Source organism: Anabrus simplex, chromosome 2 (assembly GCF_040414725.1).
Source record: "Anabrus simplex isolate iqAnaSimp1 chromosome 2, ASM4041472v1, whole genome shotgun sequence".
Taxonomy (NCBI): Eukaryota; Metazoa; Arthropoda; class Insecta; order Orthoptera; family Tettigoniidae; genus Anabrus; species Anabrus simplex.
The window spans coordinates 275,568,444-275,590,518 of record NC_090266.1 but is presented as its reverse complement, the minus strand read 5'-3'; the positions used below and the strand labels follow the sequence as shown (position 1 = coordinate 275,590,518).

The 22,075-nt window shown below is 38.6% G+C and overlaps 1 protein-coding gene across 1 annotated transcript in view; it reads left to right on the top strand.

Annotated features, from left to right (window-relative positions):
- LOC136864052 (uncharacterized) overlaps window positions 1-22,075 on the top strand; it is a 218,510-nt gene that overhangs the window by 175,037 nt on the left and 21,398 nt on the right. The gene's annotated exons all lie outside the window — the stretch shown is intronic.

Here is a 22,075-nt window from a genome sequence, read left to right as displayed (position 1 = left end):
TCATCTGATAGCTTGGCAAGCTTCAACTTTTGCAGAAAGGGACGAAGTCTCTCGTAGTGCATTGGCACTGCCGGTAGCTTCAAATAGCCTACTCAGTGGCCTCCACGGTATGCACTAGCCATGTGCCTTGATAGGTATGCTATTTACCAACTGACAAGCCCAAATTAGCACACTGGGGTGAAACGCTGGCAACAGGAATGAGTTAGGCTGAATGGTGTCATAAATGTACTCATTCAGGACAAATAATTCAGATTCCCTAAGGGAATCCATATCATTCTTTGGTAGCGCAACTCAACTGTAGTATCTGTCCAGCAGATTTCTGCTTTCGTTGCTATTCTTACAGGACTTCCCTGTCAACTGAATCATGCGCTTTTTTGTAGTCTACAAAGACCACTACCTTATCTTTGGAGATGTAGTTTTCCAGTACATTTTTCAGGCTCCAGATCTGCTCTGCGCATGATCTTTCTTTTCTGAAGCCCGCTACCACGATGGTGATGATAATAATAATGATGATAATTTAAAAAAGGTATCTCTTTAGCTACTGTGATGCAGACCTGAAGTGATTCCATATAGGGAGGGTCTGTTAACCATTTTGACATTCTGATTTTACTACTATCTAGCAACGAAAGCAGAATTCTGCTGGACAGATACTACAGTTGAGTTGCGCCACCAAAGATCTTTAACTTATTGGTGGCCGGGCTGGGAAGCTCAGGCAGTAGAGTGCTGGGATTCTGCACTCAGGTTGGTGGGTTCAATTCCAGCTTAGTCCTGTGATATTTGAAGGTGCTCAAATATGTCAAACTCATGTCTATAGATTTACTGGCACATTAAGGAACTGGTTTCCCATTTTCATACCAGGGAAATGCTGGGGCTGTGCTTTAATAAAGGCCACGACCACTACCTTCCCATTCCTAGCCCTTTCCCATCCTTCCATTGCCAAAAACCTTTGATGTGTTAGTGTGAAATTAAACAAGTACACTAGCAAAAACAAAACATTAAGGAACTTCTGTAGGACAAAATACCGGCACCTGAGTGTCTCTGAAAATGATGAAAGTAATTAGTGGGTTGTAAAACCAATAACATTGTTATTGTTTAACTTGCTGCATGTCAGGCGCTCACATGCGCAGTGACCATTTATACATAGATGCTCGGTAGGCAGTCTACAACATGGTAACTTCCTGCGACTAGTTCAAGCCTTCTGCCGGAAGATGGCAAGGTATGAAGTGTCCCATTTGAAAGCTGAGAATCTGCTCTCGCTCCTGCTTGTCCTTTCATGTTGGAATGAATATCATAGATTGCATCATTTAGCAGAAATTCGTTCATTCTCAAAGTATGATGATTCTCTGCTGGGTAGAAATGGTAGGCTCTAGTCAGTCTTATATTACAAGTAATTAAATCGAACATATATTATAGGATTACGAGTATGAATCAGGCAGTGTTATAGTTTCACTAAGTTTATTTACTAGCAGTGAAATTGATGGCAGCGTAAGAAAATGTTCAGATGAGGGTAAATGCGAGTTTGAATGTGACAGTGGTAATTAAGCCCAAGCTGCCTCCAAAAAAGAGCAAAGGAGATGGCTAAGAATGGAGTAAAACAGGTGATAAACCATACAAATACGGTTTTTCAGGAAATTCTGGAATAAATCCCATCATAAACAGGAACCTCCCTCCAGATCCCTTCCCTTGAGACATTTTTCAATACATGTGTCATGGCTCTTTATGGGATGTGATAGTTATAAAAGCAAACAATATTCGCAATCAGTTTTTTGCAAAAAAAAAAAAAAAAAACCAACTCATCCTGATGAGCTGATGGTTTCCCACAACACCAGATGAAATCAAAGGTTAATTTGCTTTGTGCATTCTCTTGGCTCAAGTAAGAAACTCACCTTACAATCCTATTGGTCCACCCAGAGGTCTATACGCACTCCCTTTTTCTTCGAAGATATGCCTCTCGAAAGATACCTACAACCTGTTTTCCAGTCAGTGACCGGGTCAGGGCTGGCATGAATGAAGCCCCTAAATTGCGGCGACGATAGAAATTGTGCCGGCTGCTGAAGCCTGTCGCACTTCTCTGGGGCAGTGATTAATGACTGACAGATGAAATGATACTGGAGAGTGTTGCTGGAATGAAAGACGACGGAGAAAACTGGAGTACCCGGAGAAAAACCTGTCCCGCCTCTGCTTTGTCCAGCACAAATCTCACATGGAGTGACCGGGTTTTGAACCACGGAACCCAGCGGTGAGAGGCCGACGCGCTGCCGTCTGAGCCATGGAGGCTTCTCGAAAGATAATCCTTTCTAAATTTCACAAACAATGAAACGCTCATAGAATACGAGAGGCTCAAGTATAATTAAGAATTTAGTACCTTATGGATTACGTACGTTTAAAACTTTGTAGTATAAAACTGTTATCTTACATGTGAAAAAATATATGTATGCACATGCTCAGCAAGTATGCTAATGGGTGGTGAATAAAATGCTTCATTATTGGTGTAAAAAACACTTACAGTTTAAAGCAGTAAATGAAGTCATTAAATAAGCTGAAATAATTTTTAAATGCATCATGCAGTAAATATCATAACCATACTTAGGCCTAATAGCACTAACATAGGTAATCGCTGTGCGCAAGTATTCTAGAAAATTAATTTGTTACAGTAACAGTTCTGCTCGGCAATTAATCCTTTTGATATAGAGTTAGATACATGTTGAGTCCTCAGTCTGAGGCTGGTGAACCTCAACAGATCCACCATCAGCTGTCGTAAGTATCCAGACCTGTGTTGCCAACTTATATTTTCAAGATCCGCTAAATACTACTAAACATCCGCTAAAATTCCGCCAAGAAATTCTATCTCAAATACTGAGCAATAATAATAATAATAATAATAATAATAATAATAATAATAATAATAATAATAATAAAAGTAAATGTTTGCACTTATTTGATCTGTGAGTTTCACTGGGATTAATCCCCTGCCTGCGAGCCGGCGAGCTAAAACTTGTAGGCGTTTTACTGCCGGGTGCAAAGTAGGTGAATCCCCTACCGCAAGGGCCACACACAGAAGAGGCCAGTTCATTAAACGGTCTTCCTTCATAGCATAAGTAAATACTACTCTCTCACAGTTTCATTATCTGTCATCATTCGCCAACTAAGAGATAAGAACCCTTTCCCCATGCATTACAAATTTATGATACCATGATCTCATGACATCAAATCCAAATAACGTGTTTTCCTCATGTGACTGCCAGCTCATGACAAGAAATAGAGAATAGCTCGAAGACAGACAGGAGTACAAATGTTAAGAAAACTGAAATGAATAAAACACTAAATTTCGCTATAATAAATCTAGAATTCCGCCAAATTTAGCGGAAAATCCGCTAAGTTGGCAACACTGATCCGGACACCCCCAAAAACATAAGTTCTTCACCTTAAGTGCATTGTGCTGCCACCTACTGCCAGGTACTCCATAGCAGCGACCTCAGTAGTCATTAGACATCATGAGAGAGCAGAATGGGGCGCTTCACGGAACTCACGGACTTCGAACGTGGTCAGGTGATTGGGTGTCACTTGTGTCAGAAGTCTGTACGCAAGATTTCCGCACTCCTAAACATCCGTAGGTCCACTGTTTCTGATGTGATCGTGAAGGGACACGTACAGCACGAAAACGTACAGGCCGACCTCGTCTGTTGACTGACAGAGACCGCCGACAGTTGAAGAGGGTTGTAAAGTGTAATAGGCAGGCATCTATCCAGACCATCACACAGGAACTCCAAACTGCATCAGGATCCACTCCAAGTACTATGACAGTTCAGCTGGAGGTGAGAAAACTTGGATTTCATGGTCGAGCGGTTGCCCATAAGCCACAGATCACACAGGTCAATGCCAAACGACACCTCGCTTGGTGTAAGGAGCGTAAACATTGGACGATTGAACAGTGGAAAAACGTTGTGTGGAGTGAAGAATCACGGTACACAATGTGGCGATCTGATGGCAGGGTGTAGGTATGGCGAATGCCCAGTGAACGTAATCTGCCAGCGTGTGGAGTGCCAACAGTAAAATTCGGAGGCGGTGGTGTTATGGTGTGGTCATGCTTTTCATGGAAGGGGCTTGCACCCCTTGTTTTGCGTGGCACTATCACAGCACAGGCCTACATTGATGTTTTAAGCACCTTCTTGCTTCCCACTCTTGAAGAGCACTTCGGGGATGGCGATTGCATCTTTCAACACGATCGAGCACCTGTTCATAATGCACGGCCTGTGGCAGAGTGGTTACACGACAATAACATCCCTGTCATGGACTGGCCTGCACAGAGTCCCGACCTGAATCCTATAGAACACCTTTGGGTTGTTTTGGAACGCCGACTTCGTGCCAGGCCTCACCGACCGACATCGCTACCTCTCCTCAGTGCAGCGCTTCATGAGGAATGGGCTGCCATTCCCCAAGCAACCTTCCAGCATTTGATTGAATGTATGCCTGCGAGAGTGGAAGCTGTCATCAAGGCTAAGGATGGGCCAACACCATATTGAATTCCAGCATTACCGATGGAGGGCGTCACAAACTTGTACGTCATGTTCAGCCAGGTGTCCGGATACTTTTGATCACATAGTGTAGCTTAGGTGTCAATGGAGAGGCATACTAGGAAAATTGAGGAGGTTTCCCATTCCTTTCCTTACTGGGCCAGACGGTGCTGTTACATATCATTCTGGAAAGCCTACCCAAATACATACACCGTCCGACCCTATGAATAACACTTTCACAGGGGCTGGCCACATAAGGAATTGCATTGGTAGCATCGCTCATACCTTGGGTCATTTTCATATCATCAAATTCAAGAACGAGACTGAGACAGACAGAAAATGAAAGTAACAAACATAATTTAGCCTCTACTGGGACACATGAAACTTAATCTAGTCATAAATACTGTCACAAATGTTTGGCTTGGACTGTAGAACTGGTTTTCCAGGTAGCATGCTACCTTTGTGATAAAGATTAGTTCTCACCAATGTGTGTTTTAACAGTGAAAAAGAGAGAAGAGTTGATCATCTTTGCGTAAGCATTGGGTAGGGTAAATATGAACAATAGTACAGTGTGTTCATATTTTAATTTTTTTTAAATAATTAAAATATGAACACATTGTAGCTGTAATTGCCTTGCACAAGGTTTGGAAAGTCGCCAACTGAGAGTTTCCAAACCATGAAACTGCTGAAAGTTGAGCATTTTTTCCATTAATTGCCTGATACTGAAGATAGGGTCTAGTGTTGATCTTTGATTTCAAAAGCCAAGTTGCTCTTTTTGTAATTGTCCTTCCACCTTTCTTCTCATTCTCTTTTCTAGTACCCTTCCCAAATATTTTTGCTACCTGAGATATGGGTGTGATTCCTCGATAGTTATCACATGTCATCTTGCTCCACTTCTTAAATATATGTATTATTACTCCTCTACTCCAGTCATTTGGTACTGATTTATCTTTCCAAATAGATATTAGATAGCCTATACAGCCATTGTAGACCAACCAATCCTGCTGCTTTTATCATTTTCCACACACATTTCATTCAATCCTGCTGCTTTTTCTTCTTTAATTCATTTGACAGCAGTTCCCACTTCTTCCAGTGTGATTTCACTCTTGGATTCTCTCTCTTCACACTGTGCCTCTTATCTCTCTACACCCCTTACCACATTTAGGAGTACTGAGCAAGTGGCTATGTGTTTGTGTCACGTAGCTATCAGCCTACATTCGGGAGATAGTGGGTTTGAACCCCACTGTCGGCAGCACTAAAGGTGGTTTTCCGTGGTTTCCTATTTTCACGCCAGGCAAATGCTGGGCTGTACCTCAATTCTAATCTCCTGATTGCATTATTCTCTCTCCTTTCCCTTTCTCATGCTTTGTGTACACACTTTCTTGTCTCTTCCTTCTTATAAGTCCATATAGCACTCCTTTCCAACCCTCTCACAAATTCTTCCAAGCTTTTCTTTACTTCTTTTCATTTCCTGGTACTTTCTTCTACTTTCATCCATTTATCATTATACCATACTTGCCTTGCTTTCTTCTTTTTTTTCACTGCTTTCTTTGCCTTCTTATTTCACCATGGGGTCTTTTTGTCTTTCTTTCAGCTTTTCTGCCTCAAGCACTCTCTGCACAGCTTGCAAATGCCTTCATGAACATGTCCCATTCCACTTCCACACTCTTCACTTCAATTCTGCATTTGTGTTGTTTCAGTTCATTTTGGTACTTTTACTTCTCTATATCTTTTAATTTCCATACTTTTATTTTCTTCTGTCTTATTTCATTGATTTTTACTGTTTTTCCTATTCTTTTCCACTGCCACTACTCTCTCGTCTCCATCAAAGGCTACATCTGGCAGAGCATCTTAACAACTATCTACGGTTTGTTCTTTCCACCTAGAAGTAATCAATTACTGTCTCTGTCTCTCTGTTTCCCCCTCCATATCTTGTAATCTTTCTACTCTGCTTCTTCTTCCTGAACCACATATGGCTCACATTTAACCTATTTCTCACACAAAACTCCACCAACTTCTCTCCCTTTTCATTCCTCTTTCCATATCCTAAAAAGGTTCAATTACTTCTTCCATTCCATTTCTGTTGCATCCTGCCATTGCATTTAAAGTCCTCTATGACATTCACTTTCACATCCTTTATTTCTCTCTCAATTGTCTCCAGGAATTTGTCCATATCTTCTTTGTATCCACTCTGGTGTGCTTATACTTGGATGAAATCCTTTACTTCATTCTTTGTCCTTAATTGTATCTTAATCATTATATCACTTATGTAGTCCACTTTATCTACATCAGGCTGCTCCAACTTTAGTGCTTGCCAGCAAATAGCAGAGTGCTCATGCCTCACAGGAGTCTGCCTGCACCGTGCAAGCTGGGGCAAGCTGTCGTCACAGCGCAATGGATACTGATGGAGACTGATGACAGGGAATACAGTTAAAAGGGGTTGCTATGACTGAGGAATTTGGAGTATAGGAGATATTCCATAGAGAAGTTCAAGATGCAGAATGCAATATGTTTATTGGGTATCAGAAAATATACAGTTCACTTTGGAAACAAGTGCTGATGTATCGGGAGTCAATGTATTTGATGATGTGATGCGCAAAGCACTCTTCATGGTTACATCTCCGAGCATTGATCTGTCTTTACCTTTTATGCTGTTTATGGTTGAGAAAAGTTGCTCGCAGCAGTATGTGGACCCAAACACACACATGATCTATGCTCCGTTTTTGTGCAGCCTGGGAAAGGTTTCTTGGTGTAACAAACAATACCATCATACTGGAGTGTTTGTAACATCCATCTTTTAGTATGGTAGAATTCCGTAACTCTGTTATTTCCAATTGCATTGACGGTGGGAAGTCATCAGGGGTAACTGAGAAAGGATGGCGAACAATCTAATTTCTTTTCCCAAAACATTGAGCTCTTGGAACCTTGCTTCAAAACACTGGAAAAGCTGAATTATCTTCTTTACATAATTGTCCAAAGGTGTCTCAGGAGGAAAGTTTAAAGGGGGCAAGTTGATTGAAAAATTTTAATCTCAATTTCAAATTTCTCGCTCAAAGGAACGCAGCTTTTCTGTGAATGCTGAGTTTATCATGCATATTATACACTTACACCTATCCTAAATTACGCCTTGTTAGCTATTTTTTATCAAGGCCGTGGTACCTTCAAGGGCCCCTCTAAATGTACTATAAATGTTATTCTAAAAGGACAGGATAAAAGCATATAACGGTGAATGAGAACTATTATGACCTGGGGGAAATAATATGTGTAATGGTCTAAGGGCCTGTACTACGACTGTCAGATAAACAGCCAGATACGTAGTAGTTTTGCAAACGTAGTTTTGCAAACTAGAAGTTAAATATTTTCTTGCGTACTACCAACGGATTTTAACGACGGTATTGTAATGCGGAAGATGTAGTAACATTTTTATTGGGTTGGTAATAAGGTTACTGAAAATATAGTGAAATTTAGCGCGGTGGTATACGTGTTCCCTGGTGTTTTCGTTTGTTTAGCTCTATTCCCTTTGAAATTGTATTACTAGAATCCAATATCAGACTCTTATTAAGCTATAATGTGGAAGTCCAGGTCAAAAACAGAATTAGGACTGAAATATACACTTACGAAGAAATGTTAAAATTAATTAACTGTATAACGAAACTGAAACTGTTATAGAAAATAAAAAGATTGAAAATGTAACCTGGACGCAAAAGTTAAGATTCAGGTTATGTATCTTTTTTGTCTAGTAGGCTACTATTTACGAGATTGCGCGTTACGACGAAAGAAGTTTATATTCGTAATTAATGCCACTGATGCAGCGTGGGATCATTAATTTTATTATTAATTCAATTTATTGTTTGCTCATTGAATAAGTAGTTAGTTTCTTTCTTTTCGATACAATGTGAGAATAGTAACTGGAAAGCATTTATCTCACTTTAGCGTAAATACTTTTGTAGCAAGTTGTTATGAAGTAAAAGAAATATAACCTCCTTAACATCCTCATTCGACGGACGAATCGCCATGAACAACGTCGTATACCTTTACTCCATATGTGTGTCGTGGATAGATTTGTAATAGAACCCACGCAGTTTAATGATTAGGAAATGTGTACTATCACCTCTAGTACCCTACCAACTACCATTTACAAGGTAAAAAAATGTTAGACTATTGGGACTCGAACCCACGAAAAACTGTTTGGCAGCAAGCTTTGCTGCCCTAACGACCGTGGCTACCCATGAAACTTAAGATTGCCTGCTTGTGTACTAGTGATATACTCAGTAGCAACAACTTACTAGCTTGGGAAATATTTAAGAATTCTATGATAGCTGGATAGGGAGCATGACATACTTCATAAATATATACATAAATTACATTGTAACAACTTAATTTCGCATAGCATCATGCAGATGTAGATTCATCTTCATGAGTAGCCATCTTGATTCTTTACCGTAGCGTCCCCGATAAGAGATAAGTGCCAGATAAGAGCGTTAACAGCCCCTCCAACTTCGGCATAGCTATACTCGAGAATATTTTCCCAGATTGCACAAACGAAAGTCGTAGTACGCGGTTTCGACCGAACTTCCAGATAACTGTCCAAACTGCCAAATAAATTTTTACCGCACTTTTATCTGGCTGTCATAGTACAGGCCCTAAGACGAAGTAATTACCTTTAAAATAAGAAAGATTGCGTGGGGGTCACGCACATTTATTTACCATGTTAAGTTTGATTTAATGGAAACTGGGAGACATTAGATCCTTAAACTTTAGGTCCAGAGACCGTTATTCAAACACACATTGTAAGAGGAAGAATAATTTTTGCATCTACGGAAAATCATCCTAGCTAATCTAGGCACCGGGCGAGTTGGCCATGTGGTCAGGGGCACGCGGCTGTGAACTTGCATCCGGGAGATAGTGGGGTCGAATCCCACTGTTGGCAGCCCTGAAGATGGTGTTCCGTGGTTTACCATTTTCACACCAGGCAAATGCTGGGGCTGTACCTTAATTAAGGCCACGGCTGCTTCCTTCCAACTCCTAGGCCTTTACTATCCCATCGTCGCCATAAGACCTATCTGTGGCGGTGCGACGCAAAGCAACTAGCAAAAAAAAAAAAGAAGAAGAAGAAGCTAATCTAGGCAGGGCAAATTACATATTCAAATAAATAATTCACTTCAAATATGGGACTGTCACTAAAAACCCCCAAAAGAACACAGATTCTAAGTGTTATGGACTTGGCTGTACAGCACAGATGGGATTAACCCTAGAACTGCTGCAGGTTTATCTCTCGATTACTGCAGTTGTTTTCCTCAATATACACCATGAAAATATCATGCCTGTAATTGCATACTAGTCCTAATAAATCCATATCATACAAAGCTGAAAGACTGATCTACATGTAGATGACAGAAATAATAAAAAATATTTTCACGATTTCTTACTATCGTAAAACAATTATAATTATTTTGAACGTGAAATATATAGCTATAAGATAAGAACTTCTGATAGATAATTTATTCCTGAAACATGATTTTCTGAAACACACAAGTATGTTCTTACATATTCCTCATATTTACTTAGAATACTGAGTAAAACACAATTTTTTTCTCAAAACTGATTTTGAGTTATTTTCACGAATTCTGAACATGCAGCTTATCTTAGTTTTCATATGTCAGTTTCTCTTTTTCCTGTGTTGTGATCAAAGTCCTTATAAAAGTCTACACAAATATCAACAGTTCACACATCCCTTCACTGGTTTCTTCAAATATTGGCGTACTGCCAATAATATGACCCGCACCAACTTGAACATCATTCCGGTTATCGGAATTTCCCATTACTTCCGAGGCACCTTGTATTTCATTGTCACTTTCACTACTTTCAGGAATAATTTCCTCGCCGGAATTAACACAGTAATCACTGTCACCATCAGTACTGTCACTAAAATCTTCGATAATCAAGCGCTTGATTTCAGAATCATCAACAAAGCGGGCTGCCATCTTGATTCTAAGAATATATGAAAGTAATTTCACTTCTACAGCTAAATTAACTTCTCCAGACTGTTGCTTGTTTTCTGAAGACTTTCAAAAGTGAAGATGAATGTATCTATATTCAGCTGGTATCTACCAGGTGTATGCATAAGTTTTTGCTGGTTTTTGTGTTAAAGAAAACACGTAATTTTCGTGGATAATTCATTTTTTGTTTATTCAAAATATTCGCCATCAGTTTCTACACACTTCGCCCATCTTTCAGGTCCCCCTGTGGGTGGTGGACGCAGATGAAGAATACACCCACGGTATCCCCTGCCTGTCGTAAGAGGTGACTAAAAGGGGCTACCAAGGGATGATTGTATTATAACCATGAAACTACTTGTGATTAGTACCACCACGCGGGGAACACCATAGGTCGCATTTCCTTGCGTGTAATACCACTATGTTAGGTACAAAATAGGTTTGTGATTAGTAGCAACAGTGTGTGTAGCCAGCTTTTACAATACCTGTGGTTAGTACCACTTTAGGGGTGACACCCTGGTTCTGGCTTGCCTATGATTAGTACCCACTATATGAGGAACACCACAGGATAGTGCGAGTCCCTGGGTTTAATACACGTATGTGATGAACACCATAGGTTTGCATTGCCTGTAAATGGAGCCGCAATGTTTGAAACACCATAGGTCTGTATTCCGTGTGTGAATTTCATTACCTGTGAGTAGTACCATAATGTGTGGAATACCGTGAGTCTTCGCTACTTTTTATTAGTATTGTAAGATGACAAATACCATGGTTCTTCTTTCCTAGCGATAAGTACCATTATGAGGGGCGATGACTTGGATTTTGGACTCCTTTAGACTACAAGCTTCATTGATTCAGTATTATGCTATAGAAGCAGTCCCTTGGTCAGTAATACTATTGTTTTACGTCAGTTTCTGTGAATGCGAGGCATTGCGGGTCGGATCCACTGATTGTTTTAAATCCATATCCATCCATTCATTCTTCGTCGTCATGTTTTGAATTCTGGTCAGTGGAGGATTTTGGACTTTTAATTTGTCATTACATTTTGTCTCATTTCGTACCATTAGGGGCCGATGACCTAGATGTTAGGCCCCTTTAAACAACAAGCATAATCATCAACCATCTTTCTGGTAAGTTATGAATACCATGCTGGAAAAACTGCTTGTCTTTTGCAACAATCCATTCATCGAGCAATATTCCAACTTCCTCGAAATTGCTGAAGTGCTGCTCTGTGAGCGCGTGCCCCATTGATGCGAGGAGGTGAAAGATGGCGCCAGGTCAGGGGGGTACGGCGGGTGCGTAAGGATGTCCCATCCAAGTGATTTCAAGGTGTCTTTCACTGGTTTTGCTGTGTGAAACAGTGCATTGTCGTGTAACAAAATTATTTTGCCATATCCTCTGGCCCATTCCGACTGTTTTTCGATCAATGCGTGATTTAAATTAATCATTTGTTAGCAATAGCATTGTGCATTAAGAGTTTCGCCAAGCTTCAAGAGTTCATAATACACAATACTGCTTTTGTGGTCTACCAGAGTGCACACTAACTTTCACATGAAATCACCACATTTAAATTGTCAAAACCATGTCTCACATGTTCTGATCAATGGCGTGTGTTCACCATATGTTTCTACCAGCAAACGATTTTCCACAGCTGTTCTTCTTTTGATTGCCAACGGCCGTAGCCGTGTTGAAACACCGGATCCAATGAGATCTCCGAAGTTAAGCAACATTGGGCGTGGTCAAGATTTGGATGGTTTGCCACACGCTGTTGGTGGGGGTTAAGGGAATGAAGGAGCGGAAAGGAACTGGCCACCCTACCGTACGTAAACTCCGGCTCAGGCATACCTCTGCGGAGGTTCGGACTTGCCTTCGGGCAGAATACACCCTTACCCTTACCTTTCTTTTGATTAAATAAGAAAAGCAATGAATGCCGCAAATGTTCTTTTTCACGCACAAGCGTCTACATGATCACTGAGCAAATATTTTTGCTACCTGAGATATGAGTGTGATTCCTCGATAGTTATCACATATCATCTTGCTCCACTTCTTAAATATATGTATTATTACTCCTCTACTCCAGTCATTTGGTACTGATTTATCTTTCCAAATAGATATTAAATAGCCTATACAGCCATTGTAGACCTAGTGTTTGGCGGACTCAACTTGTGTGTGTTGTTAGTTTAATGTCACATGAAGAAACTGACGTATGTGTATAATTCATACGCTGCGTACTGTTCGCTGGCACCATCTCTTAGTGAAACCGGAAAAGACTTTTGCATACATTTTCTTTGAATATTTCCTAAACTGCAAAAGCTTAAACAGAAATAATATGTATAACAATGCATTTATTCAATCTGAACATAATAAAAGTGCTCAAATGAATTTACAGCTGAAATTTTACACTCTGAGTGTTTTTCCTCTCTCCTGTAAAATATTATTTTTTGGATTTGGTACCTTTTGGAAATGAGCTTCTCAAATATCCTGGTGAAATCTCTCACCACATTCCTCACTTACTGCACCTAAGTAAGGAGGGATAAAGTCCAAATGCGAATGTAGAAAGTGAATTTTCAAGGACACATTGCATCCTATGTGCTGGGTAACACTTCAACAAGTTCTTAATAAGTTTCTTTTAGTTGTCAGCTTTGACATTCCCAAGAAAATTACAGCATACTTGTCTGAAAGCTAACCATGCGCATTTCTTTTTTTCTGTTGGCAATTCCACAAAGTTGTCATCATGAATGATCTCATAGATTTGTGGCCCAATAAATATGCCTTCTTTTTACTTACTATCACTTAGTTTAGGAATTTTTTTTTTTTTTTTTTTTTTCCCTAAGTACCCAAAACCTTCAGTGTGTTTATTCAAAGCCTTAACAAAATTTGTCATCAGCCCTAAGTTTATATACAATGGTAGTAACAAAATCTTGGCTTTCTCAAGTAGCGAATTAAGTTTTTTCATATGGGCCAATCCACAGTGTTGTAATGTTTATCTTTTGCCTGGCTGTCCCATTTACAAAGAAAGCAACAACATTTGGTAAACCCACACTGCATGCCTAATAGTATACCAATCATTTTGAGGTCTCCACATATCAGCCAACCATATTTTTCATAATTTATCACTTTTGATATAGTATCCATATTTTCATGTGTCTCCTTCATGGTGAAAGAGTAGGCAAGGGGTACTGATGGGAATATATTCCCATTATGCAACAATACTACTTTAAAACTATTCTTGGATGATTCTAAAAAATAGTCTCCACTCGTTTGGGTTGTGACTCCTTCCATGTTCTTGCAGAATTTGCAGAGTTATTTTCCAAAGCATCAACTATGTTTTCTTGCCACACACATTCTATCGTATGCTTCTGTCCACACCAGGTCTCATCTGTAAAGATGATGATATAACCCTGTGCTCGAAAGTCTGTAATTCATCCAAGGTAGGTATGTTGGGATGGAGCAACGGTCACATTTTCCATTAGCAATGGTTTTCTGTTTAGTAGTTTTTTGAGTTGGAATCCCAAACTTTTAACTACTTTGAAAAGTTTAGAAATTGACATATCAGGAAGATCTGCCATATTTTCTAACAGTTCCATGTGGAGGCCTATAATTGTGGGGAATATCTTATTCATGTAAAAATCGTGTATATTTCTCCATATTATGCCCAAAGTAAAACTGACTTGGATTATGGATGCCCTGGCCTCACACACTGCTTCTTTCTTTATATTTCTTTGTATTATGCCCGAAGTAAAACAAAGTTGGATTTATGCTTCTTTCTTGACCTGGATGACTTATTTCCATCATTCTCCTTTGAGGCCGCTCCTACTCTCTTCACTGATGACGGCAATAATCCAAGACAATCTACCGCTTTCTGGTACGCAGAGAACCTCTTGTCCCATACTTTTCCCCCCTCATTTTGAAAGAAACTAACAGCACTCAAAACCATTGCAAGTTTGCCCTCCAATAATGGCGGACTCGGAAGTATCTTGAAGTGACGTAGCCAACATGCAGAACGTAGGCAGACTGAAAATAGCTTGCGGGCAAACCAAGGTCTTGGGCTTTCCATTTCACAACTGCCGGGGGTGAGAGCACACAACAGCACAGCATCCCGTCCGCTGTTAATTACACGGTCCTGCATATACACAACCTCCCCTTGATATTACTCTCCATAAATTCAGTACCACACTGTATTGGTTGTAGTTCGTGATAACCATAACTAAGTACTTCTAAACAAGCACAAGTTTCCTGTAGTATGTTTATCCTGTACTGAGAAAGGGTTGCTTTAGAAAAATAAGAATTTTTTGGGGGGTGGTTGAAAAAAATTGTAACGTGAGTAGTACACTGGGAATATATGTAGTTATAACATATAAAAAATTCATTACCATCAGACAAGTAGTTTTCGTTGCATATATTCCTAAATGAATGCTACTTAGAGAAGCCAAAAACAATATTTACTACAACTGCAAAAAAAATAGTTCATGAACTTCAAAAAACAAAATGGTTTATACACCCTAATGCAGAATTAAACGAGGAAAATATTGGTGTGACTCACTTTGCAATAGGCCTATTAGTTCGTTTGTAATTAAAGCCTAAACTTGAGTGTCCATAATTTTTAAAATCTGACAGTAGACATTGTTGAGGGTCAATATTCCCTCATATTGTATGCTCTTTGGTAGAGGCATTTACTCAGTGAGAATGTATAGACTCCTTGGATCAGCTGTGTATCTATATTAATATGTGTCAGTAGTAGCAGGCACCAGCAGTAGTAGGATGTAACAGTTGTTGGATATGTGAATAGTTGGATGGTACTTGTGTACATGAGTTACGACGTAGTAAGCTGTGTGCTAGAAGAATGAACGTGTACAAAGATGTTGGGATGTTGAATAAACCATTCTTTTAACTAACATGTGGTATCGTGATTATGTTACTCCTCGCATAGCCCGATAGTTCACCTACAAGGTTATGGGCCCAGAGATCCAGATCGACAGTCTGCTCCGTATGTTCCAGAAGGTTTTAGAATATCAACAGAGCTACAGAAAGTTCCAGCGAGTTGTTTTTTGGTGTCCTTGCATAAATAGTGAAGGCTATCCAGTGGCAATGGCAATTAATGAAATGTAGCACATTCAGCAGTTTTCAGGTGCAGATTTTGCGAACTGGTCTTTTAGAATGAAGAGTGTATTGCGTCAAGCTCAAGTTTTAGACACCGAGCTCGATAGCTGCAGTCGCTTAAGTGCGGCCAGTATCCAGTATTCGGGAGATAGTAGGTTCGAACCCCACTGTCGGCAGCCCTGAAAATGGTTTTCCGTGGTTTCCCACTTTCACACCAGGCAAATGCTGGGGCTGTACCTTAATTAAGGCCACGGCCGCATCCTTTCCACTCCTAGCCCTTTCCTGTCCCATCGTCGCCATAAGACCTATCTGTGTCGGTGCGACGTAAAGCAACTAGCAAAAAAAAAAAAGTTTTAGAAGCTATTGAAGTTGCTGATTTTGCTACAAAACCTGAAAATTCTGGTAAGGAAGCAAAAGCTCAGGCCTTACTCATTCCTGGTGTAAGTGATAGTCATCTTAATTTTCTGAAACAGCATAATTCAGCTTTTAACACAGTGTTCAAGAGTTTAGAGGTAAAGGGGCAAGAAGTCATTTATATTTGAGGAGACTTTTGAATGAAACTACATATGATGTTTATAGTTCATTAGCAGAACGTATTATGAAATTGGAGGACTATTTCTCACAGTTGAAGGACGCTGATAGTGAGTTACCTGAGGATGACAAAATTAATTATTTGTTAGCTTCAGTGCCTCGTAGTTATGATTCAGTGGTGACAGCTCTAGAAACTCAACCAGACTTAACATTAGATTTTGTGAAAAATCATCTGTTAAGAGAAGAAGAAAAACAGAAGGAATTTCAAAATTCTGTTACAGGAAGTGATCATATTTTTCTCTGCTTTCGATGTGGTAAACCAGGTCATAAACAATATCAGTGTAAAGAGCATTCCAATTCTTCATCTAGAAGCTTCTGCAGAGGAAGAGGAAAGTTCACTCCAGACAGAAGAAGAGGATCTTCAAGGTCAAGACGTCATGGTCGAGCACAGTCCCGTACTCCAGTTTCCACGAACCGTGGAAATACTTCATGGAAAAAGGACAACAGGGGAAATAATTTCAGCACTGAAGAAGATGGCAAAGTGTCATTTTATGCAGAAGATAAAAATGAAGTTCAAAGTGAAAGTGAGTTAGGGAAAAATTTAAATTCTTGTAATTCTGATAACATTGTGTGTAATGTAGAGAAAAATAAGCAAGGTAATACTGAGAGTGATCTCGTTTGGTGTGTGGATTCAGGTTGTTCTGATCATTTTGTGTCTGAATTAGATGTTTTTGATACCTATGTGAAATTAAGACTTCCAAAGAAGATATGTGTAGCCAAAAATGGCATAGACATTGAGGCAATTGGTATAAGGAATATTAATTTTAAAATGTATGCAAATGGAGCAATTCTTCCTTCTACTATTAAAAATGTATATTATATACCAGAACTCAGAAAAAATGTATAGTCAGTGTAAAAGATGGAGCAGGTTGGCTGCAAAGTGATATTACATAAGAGTAGTGTCAAAGCTTTCTTGAATAATAGACTAATACTTTCAGGACAGAAAGTTAGTTCACTGTACACTGTTAAGATGAAAGTTGAAAAATCTGATGCTAGCTATGGTAATTTTTTGGAGAATTGTAAACCCAACAAAGAATTAGTTACGGCATAGATGGTTAGGTCACTTGAATGACAAAAGTATAAATACTTCAGCAAAGAAAGGGCTAGTTAATGGATTAAGTAACATACAAGATATTGGATTTGAAAATTATAGTTGTGAAAATTTCATTTTTTGAAAGATGACTAGACAGCCATTTAGTGGTAGAAGAGAAAAGTCAAGTAAGCCCTTAGAGCTTGTTCATAGTCTATTTCAGCAGGACATATCAGATCAATTGGATTCAGGAGGCCAATTAGATTGCATAGCCATAGATCTTTCCAAAGCCTTTGATAGAGTGGAACATAGAATATTATTAAAGAAATTGGAGGGAATAGGATTGGATGTAAGGGTTACACGTTGGATAAAAACATTTCTAAATTCAAGGGTTCAGAAAGTCAAAGTAGGAAATAATATATCACAGGAAGAGAAAGTTTGGAAGGGAATCGCACAGGGTAGTATAATCGGTCCGTTACTTTTCTTAATATACGTAAATGATTTAGGGAATAATATAACATCAGAAATAAGATTGTATGCAGATGACATAATTGTTTATAGGGAAATAAATACCATTGAGGATTGTTCAGAATTACAAAGGGACCTTGAGAGTATCCAACAATGGGTTGAAGAGAATAATATGAAGGTTAATGGAGGCAAATCAACTGTTACAACATTTACAAACAGGAGTTTTAAAACTGAATTTGAATATACTTTTGATGAGGTAGTTATCCCAAAAGATGGTAGGTGCAAATACTTAGGTGTGAGATTTGAAAGTAATTTGCACTGGAAGGGTCATGTGGATGACATTGTTGGGAAAGCATACAGATCGTTACATGTCATAATGAGGCTACTTAAAGGATGCAACAAAGAATTAAAGGAGAAAAGTTATTTAAGTATGGTTCGTCCATTATTGGAATATGCAAACAGTGTTTGGGATCCTCACCAAGAATACGTAATTAAGTATGGTTCGTCCATTATTGGAATATGCAAACAGTGTTTGGGATCCTCACCAAGAATACCTAATAAAAGAAATAGATACTGTGCAGAGGAAAGCAGCAAGATTTGTAACAGGGGATTTCAGGAGAAAGAGTAGTGTATCAGAAATGTTAAAGGAACTTGGGTGGGAAACTTTAAGTAAGAGAAGGGAGAAAACTAGACTTATAGGATTATATAGAGCCTATACAGGAGAAGCAGCATGGGGAGATATCCGTGAGAGGCTTCAGTTGGAAAATAATTGTATCGGCAGGACTGACCACAAATATAAAATTAGAAGGAATTTTAGCAGAAGCGATTGGGGTAAATTTTCATTCATTGGGAAGGGTGTGAAGGAGTGGAACAGTTTACCATGGGTAGTGTTTGATCCTTTTCCAAAATCTGTACAGATATCCAAGAAGAGAATAAACAACAACAGAGAAAATAAATGAAATGTTAGAGGGCATTCGACCAGTGCAGGTTAATGTAAATAAAAAATGTGTGTGAATAAATTAATTCCATCCCCTGGTCTAAGGAGTTTGGACAGCCAAAGTAGGGGACTGCCTGTAGGGGAGAAGTACAGTGGGGACTTCGAGGGCCGTGGGACCGCTACGGTAGCTGTGAAGGTCCTTCAGGAACTCTGAAAAGTGGTGGCAAAATGGGCTCTGGTTAAAACGCAGCAGGTCGTTATGCTACTTAGGTTCCAGAATGGGTAAAAAAAAAAAAAAGTAAATAAATGCTATGTAAATTTTAATCTTATACCAGTTGTATAGTATCATTTGAAGTAATTCCACATACTGTATATTAGTTGACTATATTTGTAAGTAGTACAGGAGATATTATATGTAGAATTTTGTAAACAATATAAATTTATTAAGGATGAGCTGTGTGTTTAACAGAAAAAATTGTTAGCGTAAATTGTATAATATTGTATTATAGGAACATTTTCTTCTCTTGTTAATTTAATATTTAGTGCTTGACAACAATGTATAATAAAGAGATTTTGATTTGATTTGATTTGATTTGATTTGATTTGATTTGATTTGATTTGATTTGATTTGATTTGATTTGATTTGATTTGATTTGATTTGATTTGATTTGATTTGATTTGATTTGATTTGATTTGATTTGATTTGATTTGATTTGATTTTGATTTTGATGTGTGTGGTCTGGTTAAACCCTTAACATGGGATGGATATGAATATTTTGTAACATTTACTGATGACTTCACACATTTTACTGCAGTATATCTATTGAGACATAAGCATGAAGTATATGACAGATTTGTTGAATATTATAATTATGCAACAAATCATCTCTCTAAACATTTGTTAAAACTTAAAGCAGACGGTGGTAAATATATTAGTAACAATATGAAAAGTTTTTGCAGAAGTAAGGGTATAAAGCTAGAATATACTGCTCCATACAATCCAGAAATGAATCCAGTGTCGGAAAGAATGAATAGAACCTTAGTAGAAAAAGGCTAGAACTTTATTGATTGAATCTGAGTTACCCAAAGAAATGTGGGGAGAAGCAATTTATTGTTCAACTTATTTAACAAATAGAAGTCCATCTGTTTCTTGTAACAAAACTCCTAGTGAACTATGGGAAGGTAGAAAACCCAATTTATGTAACCTTAGAGTTTTTGGTAGTATTGCTTTTCAGCATGTGCCTAGACAGTTCAGGAGAAAACTAGACCCAAAAAGTGAAAAGCTAGTTATGGTAGGCTATGCTTCAGCAGGAAGTTGGAGATTATGGGATGCTAAAAACAGGAAGATTGTTCTAGGTCGCAATGTGATTTTTTATGAACATAAATTAGGGAACAAGAATGTAGTAACTGTATCAGTCCAGTCTTAACCTCAAAATGTTAATTTTCAATCAGTTAGTCAGTATTGAAAATCAAGTTGAAGGTAATGCAGGGAGTTCAAATCAAATTGTAGAAGAGAAAAGAATTAGGAGGAAGCTAGTGTGGCATGATGATTGTCACAGACGTGGATAAGGTGCTTGAAGCAGCAGAAGAGGAGCTGCTACTTGTATTATTTGTTCAGTCAGAGGTTGATGTCCCACCAAGTTACAGTGATGTTAAGTTTTATAGCAATAGATTACAATGGGAAAGAGCTATTGAGGAAGAGCTACATTGACTTGAAGAAAATAATACGTGGATAGAAGTAAAGAAACCAAGTGTTGAAACGGTCATAGATACTAAGTGGGTATTTACTAAGAAAGAAGTAGGCGGTTCAGTGGTGTACAAAGCAAGATTAGTTGCACGTGGTGTTTTACAGAGTAACATAAATGAGGATACTTATTCACCTGTTACAAAATTAGAAACTCTAAGAATATTGTTATCAGTTTCTGTTCAAAATAATTTGGAATTTCATCAAATGGATGTGAAAAGTGCTTTCTTGTATGGAGAGATCAAAGAAAATGTCTTTTTGAAACCCACACGAGGTGTGGAAGTGAAGTCTGGTTCTGTTCTCAAATTGGAAAAGTCACTATACGGACTCTGTAAATCACCAAAATAACAAGCGTCTCGGTATAACACTGCGTTAATTTGACCTGGCCAATCACAACCCATTCTCGCAGTGTCTGTGGCCGTGACTGCTTTTTTCCCATAATTCCCTTGCTTTGGTGATGGCGAGTGGCGACTTCGCGATTAGTTTGTTTAAGATGATCAGCTGATGAGGACATCAGTGATCGAATCCAGCCTATTTATGCCACTATATACGTCTGTCTGATAACCTAAAACAGAAGAATTAAATTTATCAAAGTAATAATTAAAACTCGAATACGGAAGAATACGATTCTTTTTTCGTTTTACTATGAATGATGTCAGGTTAAGTTGCTCAGAAAACCGAGGCAATGTTTTTATAGTCCACGTTAATAATTATGGAATTATTTCAGGTTGTTACAAAGAAATCCGAGTCAGTACTGTTATTTGTCCACGTTTAGAATTACGTAACCGATAGTTCTGCATAAGGTATTCGACATTTCAAGTTATGTTAGCAGAAAAACGAGGATTAGGTGTGTTCTTTGTACATGATAATGTAACTGATGAATTATGAAGGATTCTATGAAATCAATCATCATTGATCTGCATTTAGGACTGTCTATGCTTCGAGGAATTTGTGTCAGTGCTTTCATTATTCACTTTACAATTGCATAACCTGTAGTTTTGTACAATATATTAGACTTTTCAAGCTTGGTTAGCAGAAATAATGAGGATTCGGGGTGTTCTTTTTATACGTGTTTTAATTTCATTGATGAATTATAAAGGATTCTATCAAGTGAGTGATCATTGATCTGCATTTAGTGCTGTCGTCCAGTTGGCAGATTTCCTATCATTTTACCCAGTCTTTTCTTCAATGATTTCAAAGAACTCGGAAATCTATCAAACATTTCCCACGATACATTGATCCCATCCCGAACTAGTCTTCTTATAAATAAATATTTGCCCTAATTTGTCCTCTTGAATTCCCACATTATCCTCATGTTGTGATCTATCCTACCTTTAAAGGCTCCGCTCTAAGCTTATTCGTCTACTAATGCCATTACTCGTCAGTTGCGGATCAACTTATGGGAGGGGGCTTAAAGTTACAAAATTATGATAGAACATAATGAAGGTGCGTGTGCGGCGCAGGCATTCATGAGTGTAATCATAAAGACATTAATACAAATGAATTACATTGATATTCAGATTGCAGTACACTACAGAATCTTACATTAAAATACAGAAAAACAATATGATCAAAATCAGCAGTTTTACAACGAATGGTATGTTCAAAAGAGCCAACCCATTTTTTATTGTCAGTTTCTGTTTATTTTCTTTTTTTAAATTTCCATGGGGGTTTCTAACCCCCAGTAGCCCCCTT